The sequence below is a fragment of the Mustela nigripes genome, chromosome 7, assembly GCF_022355385.1.
Source record: "Mustela nigripes isolate SB6536 chromosome 7, MUSNIG.SB6536, whole genome shotgun sequence".
Lineage (NCBI taxonomy): Eukaryota > Metazoa > Chordata > Mammalia > Carnivora > Mustelidae > Mustela > Mustela nigripes.
In genome coordinates, this window is record NC_081563.1 from 52,511,998 (window position 1) to 52,523,943 (window position 11,946).

Below are 11,946 nucleotides of genomic sequence, written 5' to 3' on the forward strand. Positions count from 1 at the left end.
GGGGGGGTAGGAAAAGAAAAAATGAAAGAAGATGGGATTGGGAGGGAGACAAACCATAAAAGACTCAATCTCAAAAAACAGACTGAGGGTTGCTGGGGGGAGGGGGAATGGGAGAGGGTGGTGGGGATATGGACATTGAGGAGGGTTGTGCTATAATGAGTGCTGTGAAATGTGTAAACCTGGCGATTCACAGACCTGTACCCCTGGGGATAAAAATACGTTATATGTTTATTAAAAATTCATTAATTAATTAATTTTAAAAAATTCAGCTGTGAAAGTCTCCTGGGTGGCTCAGTCAGTTTAACACCTGCCTTCTGCCTTTCACTGGGGTCATGATCCCAGTGTCTTGGGATAGAGCACTGCACAGGGCTCCTTTGGGATAGGGAGCCTGCTTCTCACTCTCCTCTGCCTCCTGCTCCTCCTGCTTATGCTCTCTCTTGTTCTCTTTGTCAAATAAATAAAATCTTTTTTTAAAAAAAATTAGGCTACTAGGGGCGCCTGGGTGACTCAGGGAGTTAAAGCCTCTGCCTTCCACTCCGGTCATGATCCCCGGGGTCTTGGGATCGATCCCTGCATCGGGCTCTCTGCTCAGCGGGGAGCCTGCTTCCCCCTCTCTCTGCCTGCCTCTCTGCCTATTTGTGATCTGTCTGTCAAATAAATAAAATCTTAAAAAAAAAATTTAGTCTACTAGAATTGAACTTTGAAAGGAGAAGAGCTCTGGAGTCTGCCCTTGCAACTCACTGAAGTAGCCATCAGCTCTTAGCACCTGCTTAGTTCAATTATTTGTGCTGGGTATTTGCAGGGATAAAGAAGAGAAACTTTTTTTTGCCCTCCAGCCGTCATCCTAATCTTCCTTCCATGTGATTGGGAAAGGGAACGAGAAGTGGGCTAGCCAGGTTCAAAAGCTGGGCTGGGGCTCCTGCAAGCCTCTATGGTCTGCTCCAGGCTGTTCTGTGCCAAGGGTGGGGACTTGTCAGGCCAGGAGGGAGGTCAGTTGTCCTTGGCATCTCTTAAGGAACTTCAGCCTTCCCGGCCAGTCCTTTCAGGGCAGTTCTCAAACGCCTGGTCTCTGCTCTGTTTGCTCCCCAACCCTGGAAGTAGCTTCTGTCTTCTTTGAGAGAAACCCTGCACTAGTCGCTTTCTTTCCCTGATAGCCAGTTGGGTCTGGTTATGTTTTGGTGTGAAACTTTGGCGTATATGTGCGCTCTTAGACTGGAAGAGAGGAGTCTTTACCACACGAGATACTTATTTGGGACGCTGAAACACTATAGTGTAACCCTCAAGGGTAGTTGAAAAGTAAATCACTACTCATAGAAAATACCAAAGAGAGAGACAGGATTTTTTTTTTTTTTTTATGTCTACCTGTGTCATTTACATCTGCAAAACATCAGAGCTAGAAGGTGCTTAATCCAACACACATGTTTTTAGAATAATGGAACTCCTAGATTCTGGTGGGCTTAAATTGGGCAGGATTTTTAGAGGACGTGGTAGGTGGATTTAGAAAGGACTGTGCCTTTTTGCACACTAGCACAGTGAGCCCTGGGACCTGTACATTCCGTAGTTTCCCTTTGTATTGCTTGTTTAGAAAAGGAAGCAAAAGAAAGAAAGAAAGAAAAAAAAAAGGAAGCAAAAAAGAAAGTGCCCAGATTCAAAGACAAGGATTGAGTTCACCCCTTTACTAACTTTACTAGCTGAGGATCTTGAGTGAAATATACACAGTTGCTGTTGCTTTTCATCCACAAAATGGAGATGATATACATTCACCTACCCAGACTAACACAAGAGTTAAATATCTGAAGGATTTTGGAAACCTTAAAGTACTACACAGATTTTAACTGATTTTACTTATATTACTAATTACTGTGTGCTGCCCCAGCACAGTGGCTCACATGGGACTGCTGAACACTTGAAATGTGGCTAGTGTGCTTGAGATTGTAAAAATACAGAATTGCAAAAGAAGCTAACAGAGATCAGCCTTGAAAACCCTTTGAGTGGAGAAACCCAGGCTAGTCACACACAAGGCTTAATTTAGCTACTCTTGCAAGACTAACTTGACCTGGGTCATATGTTGCTTAGGCCTCTGGAAATCATTAACACAGCTTGAATTGTTTCCCAAGGTTCATAAGAGGTAACCCTTGGCCAATTCCTTATCATTTAAGAAAATTTTAATGTTACCACTGTACAGACTGCTTTTAGGCAAACAGGTTTGAGCGATGGAATGTAGGAAGTGTTATGCCCGGAGTTTTCATGTCCCAGAGACCACCAAGGAGCCAAGCACCAATGCAATCACACGAGGGTTTATTTGACAAGCTTAAGCTTGGGCCCAAATATACCTGATGCAGCAGAGTAGGGACTTGGACCCTGAGCTTAGTTAAGGCAGGGGTATTTATGGGTTCCTGTTACTAAGGCAGGGTGGGGGTCTCTGGAACCAAAGTAGGGTAGGCCTTACTTAAAGTAGAGTGGGGCTTCCTGGAACTAAAGTAAAGTAGGGGAAAGGTCAGGCCTTGGGCACAGGGGTCTGAGATGGCTGTACTTATGCTAAGGCTAAACCTGAGGTGGGATGGCCTTGATTTTTCTCGGCCTCCACAGGAAGGGCCCTGCAGCGACCATTTGGCTGACTACAGGCAGGCCGATCGGCTGACCATTGACCGATGAGCTACTTAAAACCAGGCATAGTTACCAAAGAAGGGAGGATTCTGTATGTCCCCACACCTCACCTTCCACCTTTAAAAACAGCCCCCACTCACTGCCTCACTACTGACCCCCCCCCCCCCCCCCCCGCTGTACTAGGGCCCCTCCCTTGCAGTGTATTCAATAAACTACTACCTCCTTTGTCTGCCTCACTTCCAGGCCACCGGCTTCCATGGGATCCTCCCCCACCATCCGATTGAGATATATCCCATTCAGACACAATAGACAATAACCAATCGCAGTAAAGAATAAACAGTCCCTGTCTTCTCATTAAATAAGCTGTTTTATAACAATGTATCTCTGAGCCTCATTCCACATTTTGGCTTGAGTGCCCCTGGTTTGCAAACTGTCTTTTGGGGGGATGTGTGCAGTAAACTTGTATTAATTACTACTTCAGTGATTCATTGGTTTTACCTCTGTTATTTCTGAAACTTTAACAGCGTTGTCCATCATAATTCTATAAAACTCTTTCATGTACTTTTATCTCGTTTCATTATTTTCTTAAAGATTTTATTTATTTTTGAGAGGAGGGGGGCAGAGGGAGAGAGAATCCAGAGCCGACTCCTTGCCAAGCACAGATCCCCAGGTGGGGCTCGATCTCACAATCCTGAGATCATGACCCGAGCCGAGACCAGGAATTGAGCACACAACCAACTAAACTACCCAGGTGCTCCTTGTTTGATTATTTTAACAGCCCCATGAAAATATCAGCGAATTTTAACCACCTATTACAAGCGAGGATGCTGAGGCTGTGAAGTCAAAGCCATTAGCCTAGGCTCACACAGATGTATGTTCCTCACTGTGGGTGTGCTAGTTACAGGAAGGAAATAAAGATGTTGCAATACATACAAGTGTTAACCTCTATTTAGCTTTGTATAGTTTAATGGCCCTTTTTACTGGGCTTGCAACATCCCCACAACTGCCCCTATGATGCTCATGTGGTTGGTAAAGTCCTCTTCTTCAAGCCACAGTCTTGGAGACTGTGGCTCCAGGGAGGCCAGATTTGTCCCCATGGCTCCAGGGAAGCCAGATTTCCAATGGGGTTGGGGGTGGGGCAGGCAAAAGGAATAGCAGGAAAATATCTTCCCTCCCAAATCCACTTGATTTGGGTCAGAGATCTTTGGGACCCAAGGTCCTCTACAGGTTGTGTTGACTTGGTTCAAGAAAGCACAACCACATCTGTTTTCACTCATTGTATTTCCAGAGCTAACCTCTAGGGCATAGGAGAGGAGGTCCGTAAACAGTTTTGAGAGTGCTTATAAACCATAAAGCCCTGTATCACAGTCCTAAGAGATAGTAAATGCCCCACTGTAAATTAAAGAGGGGAACAATAAGATTCTGTAGCAGAGACAATCTGCTGAACAGATTGGCGAGGGAAAAAACATTTGGAGAAAACAGTAGGGAAACTGGCCTGAGGGAGCAAGAATTGGAGAAGGGGTCAAGGGGCCTCTCAGGGGTCCAGCCCTAATCTGTCCTGAATTGGGAAGTTGTCAGCACAAGGGCAACCTCAGCCCTGTGCCCAGGATCCTTAATCTGGAAGGTTCCTTATAGCAGGACAAGTAGAAGGGAAGAGGCTGGAGCAGGGAGATATTCAGAAGGCTGGGACCATGGCCCCAGGCAAGAGTGAAATGAACAAGGAAGTGATGAAGGACAGGGCGGAGCAGAAGTCTGGAGAAGGGATCCAATTGTTGGGGGGGGGGGTGTCATACTGACCTTTCCCTCTATTGATCTGGAATGAAGGCAGAGACGAAGCTGGAGCTGACTTTCCACCAGTGAAAGGAGAGGGGTAAGGAGCTGCCTTACTAGAGGTGGAGATGGGACTCCAGGCTGGCAGCTAGAATGCAAGAGAAGGGTTCTTCCAGACCTGCAGAACGACCAGGAATAAGACAGAAGATGCAAGGAAGGGTGTGGGGGGCAGAGTGCAGAAACAGGTATAGGTGGGTGACTATAAATATAAATGGTGTGGTTTTCTAGTCTCCTGCCCCTGCATCGGAAGGTGTGGGGTCTCAGGCCAGTGCAGCAACCCCAGAAAATCAGGTTGGCAGTGTTATGCCGGAACAGGCTCACACTAGCTCACAAAGAACTAGCTGGGCACATCTTTCTCACTTCCATTAGGTAATATATTGCAGCTCAAAATTGTCACGGTGGGAATATTTACAACACAGGAAGCAGTAACCACTCTAAATCAGGTGATCAGGCTTCCAGAAAGCTGGCTGTTAAACGTTTACCAGCATACACTGGGCACATATGCTTTATGTGAGTGAGACGTCTGTGCCCTGGGTGTATCAGTGTACAAGTACATATATGAAAGTGTGCACCTGTGTCGTGGGTCCACGTTTTTACAGATCACAAACTCAGGGGTGCGAACCTGCAACTATGTTACCACCGAGCTGAATTTCTATCTCAGTCCTCCACTCCTAATCGAACCATATACAGGGGAGCTCAGTCATTCAGGTTTCAGTCTAGACCTAACACTCAGCTGCTTCCTCCTCCTCGTGGCTCCCCCATTTGCATCTGAGGGCCAGGATCACACAGCAGACAGCCCCAGGAGATGTGGCCACAGCAGCTGCCGAGATGCCCATTTCGCCTGCCTGGGCCTCCAACCAGTCTCCATCTCTCGTGGTTTTTAGATCCTGTTCACTCGTCAGGTTCAGAGGAGTGTGTGTTTCCTTCCTTCTGGGCTCCTGGACTCTCCCTCCAGGCTGCTGCCTCCAGGATTAAAGGGTGAAGGGAGGGGAAGGAGCATCATATTGCCTAACTAAGATAAACGGCAAGCCTGTCTTATAGAGACCAGAACTCCCCCAGGTCAAGGGCCTCATAGAGGGCCAACCCAGGGTTTGAACTTAGTTCTTTCTGACTATAATGCCTTTCCACTCCACCAGGCTGCCTCAGTTCCCAGTGTATTAGGGGCACTTGGTACATGCTTTTGTGTAACTGTCCCTCAGAACAATGTATTACTTAAAATATAACCCATGAGAAATTCTACTAGTTACCAAGCATGTTTAGACATAGCCTCAAGAAAAACACATACTGGCAACAGGCCCCTGGAGGGGAGGACGATATAGGGCCTTGAAGCCGAGCAGCTGGGAACGCCTGGCCCGCTCAGGGCAGACGCCCCCTGCTTCATTTTTCCGTTGTCTCCCCTCCCCTCCCCCCCAGTACCTGTGGCTAATTAGATAAGTCCTTTATTTTTTTTTTAAGATTTTATTTATTTATTTGACAGAGAGAAATCACAAGTAGATGGAGAGGCAGGCAGAGAGAGAGAGAGAGGGAAGCAGGCTCCCTGCTGAGCAGAGAGCCTGATGCGGGACTCAATCCCAGGACCCCGAGATCATGACCTGAGCTGAAGGCAGCGGCTTAACCCACTGAGCCACCCAGGCGCCCCAGATAAGTCCTTTAAATGTGCCTGCTCAACTATAAACTTTCCACTGCTTGACCAGACTTATTTTGCCTTCCTTCTTGTTTATCTACAAGCTATATAATTAAAGTGTAGCCTTCTTCAGCTCTTCTGTTGATTACTGTCTGTATAAAAATGGGACTGAGGAGTTGTTTGGGGCAAGTCTTTTCTACTGTTGTCCCCTGCTCCCTTTCTCTCACAGCTGACTTGTTTGTGCCTCATTCTTCTCCCGAGCACCGTCAGGAAGTGGTACTTTTGGTCGTGATGGGTTAGGCCACTGATTCTCAAAGAAATCCTAGAATTCCAAATGCCATCATCTGACCCTGAGTCAACTTTTGCCTGCCCTGTCAGCTGAGGTACTGCAGGAAACCCAGAAATAAGTGTGTGCAGAGGGTGGGCTGGGAGGCTGACCTTCCTCTAGTGGATCTGGGGGGCCAAGTCTCACCAGCTTCTGTTCCCCCGGCCTGTCCCATAGCCTTATCAGGATCTCTTCTTCGGCACCTAGCTGGAGGCCTGGACACAGAACTTTCTGAGCTACAGACATTCTGGGTCCCAGGAGAGAAGGGCAAAGCATCCAGTGTTAGGATGGGCTATGCAGGTTGGTCAAGGCTTAGTATGTGAGGAGCCATGGAGAGCAGCCTGGCAAGAGCAGTTATTTCCCTCTTGGCAGCTGAGAGGAAGGTGCTGGTAATAATGGAAGCAGGGAGGCGAAAAAGGCCCTCTGCCCACCCCACCCCCTTTACAGTGGAGGGACCTCTTCCAGAGGCCTGTTCTGGGAGTATCCCACCTCAGGGCTGGTCTGCCCCCTGCCAACCACTGATGTGTTCTTCATTTCCCCAATCCTGTCATTTCGAGAATGTGATCTACATGGGAGCTTTTTGCACCTAGCACAGTTCCCCGGAAGTTCATCCCGGCGGTGGTATGTCTGGAGAGCTTCTTCCCATGGCTGAGCAGTGTTCCACCTGTGGATGTAGTGTATTTCTTTCTGGTGAAATATTTCACACATACAAACATCTATATAATGGCCCTAAAGTTTCTAAAGTTGTGACTCCTTATCTGTGAACCCTTGAGCCTCACAAAAGAACCTGGAAAATCAGGAGAAACTCCATGTTTTTGGCCCCCCACCCTCAAGCTCTTGTGGCTGAGTATCCCTCTCCAGGCTGGGGGTGACTATCTGCCGGGAAAGGGGGGGATAAGAGCCCAACCTCCTGAGCCTGAGGGGATTAGGACCTCAGGAGGGAGAGGAGGTAAAGAGACTTCTGCCGGACTAGGGCCTTCCTCGATTAGAGCCTCCATTTCTGCTCAGACTTCTGGTGGACAGAGGCTGGAGCAGACAGCTGCCAGTCGAGGCTGGGCAGGGCCCCCTCTCAGGGCAAGTCACCACTGTTCCAGCACCAGCTGCTACACAAGGACGAGACAAGTGCGAGGGCCGTCCAGGATCAGACAGGCCTCTGCCAACAGGGCTTCTAGAAGGAGGTGGGAGTTCAGGACAGATACCTCTGGGGCTTTGTTTCCTGGAGGGGAGCCTGGCTAGGACCCCCTTAGCAGGCACTGAGTGTCTGCGTTTGGGAGTATGGTAAGCAGCTCAAGACTTGGACAGGGTCCCGGCCTCCAGGAAGAGGCCACACAAGAGAAGGGACAGTCCCTAGAGTCAAGTAGAGGGAGAAGAATGAGGAAAACAGAGGCTGGGAAACTTGCTCCAGGGCAGGCAACTGTCCGGACTGGCTCTGCCCCTCCCTACAAGATGCCCCAAAGACTCCCTTTGTAGCCCAAGCTCCCACCTCCCAGAATCCTGAGGGTTTGCCACCCCCTCCCCAGCATATCCTTTCCACAGGCCAGGCCAGAGTTGTGTCTCTGTGGGAGAGGGAGGCTGCTCTCTTTCCCAAGGGTGGGACCCTCCCTGAAAATCTGAGGTGCAGAGGGGAGGGAAAGGGGCTCCAGCAGCAACAGTGCACCACTTCTGAGCATCTCCATGTACCTGGCCCCAGTAGATGAATCTGATAAGGACCATGGACTCAGTATAAACAGATCAAAGGAGAAAGGGGTTTGAACAGGCTAGAGCACTCAGGAAGGCTTCTTGGAGGAGGAGTGCTTCCTGGGTCTTGAAAGCCTGGTAGGAACTAATGAGAGAGGCAGAGAGAAGGGGAAGGAAGAGCCCTGTGAGTGAAGAGGGGCATATACAAGGCAGGGGCTAGGATGAGCAGGATTCTTTAGGATTCCAGAGCCATTGCTCAGAGTGTTTTGTGAGGCAGGCCAGGCAACTTGCCTCCCCTTCACTGGCCCAGGAGACCTGGGCAGTGTGACCCGCAGGGTGGGAGGCTAGGCAGGAGGAAGAAGAAGGGCTGGCCACTAGCCTAATCAGTTGAAACCGTCCCCTTACAAAAGGCGCCCTGCAGGGCTTGGAGAGCTGCTTAAGCTCCTTGGAGCCAATCCCCCGTGTTAAAATACTTGCAAGGAAGCAGTCTGGTTTGCTCAGGACTGAGGGAGTTCCTGGGATGAGGGACTTGAAATTGTAAACATGGTTTGGGTTGGTCACCCTTAAAAAAAAAAAATCCCTTCTGGAGAGGAGCCCTAGAGCAAGTCTGGGGGGGGTCACCCCAATGACCCATGACAGATTTTATGACGCAAGTGTTTCTTAGGAGGAGAAATGTTCAGTTTTCAGTTCTTTACAACTGTCTTCTCATAATTTAGGAAAGCAGGATTGACATGTGACAGCAAATAACAGATTGAGGTATTACCCGCAGAACAATTCAGCAGGGTTTCCCAAATGCTGTTTCCCCAAGAGATGTTAACTGGTGATTCTAGAACAGAGGGACCCGGTGAGCCTTGGGAACCCTGAGTCCTCTACCATCCATCCACCTGCTATGTCACAGAGTTCTGCTGCCCAGCAGGACATTAATGCTCCCAAAAGCCCCAAGGGAGAGAACCCTGTTTCATCTTGTTTAATGGCTCAAGAAACAAGGTTATTTGCCCAGAGGGAGTTTTCTCTTTCCCTGCCTGCACACTCTCTCACCCAACACAGCAATTTTCTCCCAATTCCAATTTGGAGAACTCTGGAAAAAGAACATCGGTCTATAGGATCACCTATACTTCACGGTCCTGGAAGGCCTATATCATTTCAATAATCCCATGGGTAGACTTCAAGGATAACCCAGCTGGAAGTGTAATTTCCATTCTTGTTCAATTCAAAATTTCCCCCCTTTTTTTCTTTAATAATCCCCTGGCTTTGCGGGTGCCTGGGTGGCTCAGTCAGTTAAGCATCTGCCTTCAGCTCGGGTCGTGATCCCAGGGTCCTGGGATGGAGCCTGGCATCAGGCTCCCTGCTCAGTGGGGAACCTGCCTCTCTCTATTCCTCTGCCATACCCCCTGCTTGTGTTCTCTCTCTCTCTCTCAAATAAATAAACAAAATCTTTTTTAAAAAAAATAATTCACTGGTTTTCTTCTTCTTCTTCTTCTTCTTCTTTTTTTTTTTTTAGATTTTATTTTTTTAAAGTAATCTCTACACCCAGCATGAGGCTTGAACTCACTACCCTGAGATCAAGAGTCACGTGCTGTATGCACTGAGCCAGCCAGGCACCCCAATCCACTGGCTTTTAAACGCTGGACTTGGGGCACTTGGGTGGCTCAGTGGGTTAAAGCCTCTTTGGCTCAGGTCATGATCCCAGTGTCCTGGAACAAGCCCCGCACTGGGCTCTCTCCTGAGCCGGGAGCCTGCTTCCCCCTCTCTCTCCCTGCCTGCTGCTCTGCCTGCTTGTGATCTCTGACTATCAAATAAATAAATACAATCTTTTTTAAAAAATGAATAAACACTGGACTTTTCAGTTCTTTCAGGGCCTTCACCATAAGGCCTCAAGTTTGGGCTTTGTTTCCCTCTGGGCTGGAACCGCTGGCAGCCTCGGGTCTCTCTCTCACCATGCCTCGCGGGGTGGGAGGACAGCGCTAGCACTCCACCACTCCTCCTGCCCTGGGGCAGCCCAGAATTCTCTCCCAGATTCTGGGTCAGTAAGACCTTGGCCTGCCCTAAGCCTTTTCTTCCTAAGCAGGAAGGGCAAAAGTAGGTTTCCGCTCTCCAGACCCAGAGCAGGGGTCAGAGCTGGCCTCCGCGGTGTTGCCCACAGCCTCTTGTGGGCCTTCCCTAACATACTGCCTCTCCCTGAGTAATGGACTATGTCAAAGGAGGCCCCTGGAGTTTTTGGACAGATAGGGTTTATGTATTCATGAACCCCCAAGCCGGGGGCTCTGGGGGAAGAAAAGCAGGAGAGGCATGGTACAGCCCAAATGTTCCTTGAGCTCCCTGAGTGGGGCCGATGGGGCAAGAATGTAGCTACCTGTCGCAAAACCCGGCTGGAACAGTCCTAGAGAAGACTTCCTGGAGGAGTTGGGCTTTTGAGGAAGGCAGAGAGTGAGAGCTATTCTAGTCCCAAACTGGAAGGAAGCATGGGCTCTGGCAAATCTGTTGAAGGATATAAGCTAGGCTCTGGAAGAATGAAGAGTGGGAGCAAGGTGGACATCTCATAGAGGAAGCCGGGTCTGGAGCTTTCTCAAGGCCCAGGCACTGCCCCAATCTCTACCCGCAAACCCCACCGGGAGGAAAGTCAGAAAAACAAGCACCCACCAAGGATCCCAGACACGGCTGAGAAAGGCCACTTCACCTTCCCCTGAACCCTAATATCCCAGAGATGGGGTGTGGTGGCATGGAGCCAGGCAGACACTTCCACTCTAAAAATAGTGAAAACTCCTGGAAATGGGGTATAGAGAGCATAACAGTTTCAAGCTTGGAGCCTTGACGAAGAAATGCAAGGATCGATTGGAACATTCAAGTTAGTAGTGTTTCCTCTTCCCACCTTTCAGGACTGCCCCCCACCCCCATGAGGGGATGTACACTCTAACAGAAACCCTGCGGGAGAGCAAGGATTGACTTGGAGGACCCAGTTTCGGATGGCGGCATTTCAGGCACCGGAACTTAGCTATCTGGGCTTGGGTCATCCTCACACCCTTGCTTCCACACCACACCCGTTGGGCAAATGTCCATCCCAGGCCAATCCTGTTTGCCAGTTCTCTCTACTTCCCATCAGGAGTGAGTGAGGCGGGGGCCACGGTCGGAGGGGCCCGCTGGCCCAGCCAGTCCCATGTGGCCAGGCATGTGCGGTTCAGTGGCCAGCTGAGGCCTAAGCAGAGGGGACAGCAGCGCCTTTCCTGAGACAAGTGGGAAGAAGGTATCAGCCATGGCTGACCGAGCGGTGACCCAAGGCCCAACACAGAGCCAATTAGCAGCCCCCACAATGGTGGTGCGCTTGCCACAGCTTCCACGGAAAGCCCCACGTGCTGCCGGCGTGTCAGGCTGAGTTAGCACCAGGAGGGCTGAGTGGAGTCCTGCCGGAGGCTGGCTGGCTGGGGGTGATAACACCTCCCCCTGGGATCTGGGGGATAGGGCCAAGTGAGACACGTGAGCATGCCGGCCTCTGCCTGTGGCTATGGCCATGTGCGTGGGGCAGGTGCCCACGTGTGCCTTCGAGATGGATGAATCGTGTGTCCCTTTGCACACGTGTGCCTGCTCATGCCCATTTGGCATGTTTCGTCCCTCTGGCATACTTTGTGTATCTACTTCCTGCCTCCTTGGTGTGTGCACTTGGAACTCTGGGACAAAACGGCCCAAGTGTCTGCCCTAGTGGGGTCTCCATTCGAGTGGCAGAGAGGGAAAAGAAACAAACAAACATTTATATGGACATGGATTGAGTGCCGGAGGAAAGGTGCAACAGGAAATGGGATTGGGGAGCTATCTTCCAACACCATCCGGGAGGGCCCCTTGGAGGAGGTGATCTTGACCTAAATGATAAGGAGGCAGCCTGTTGAATATC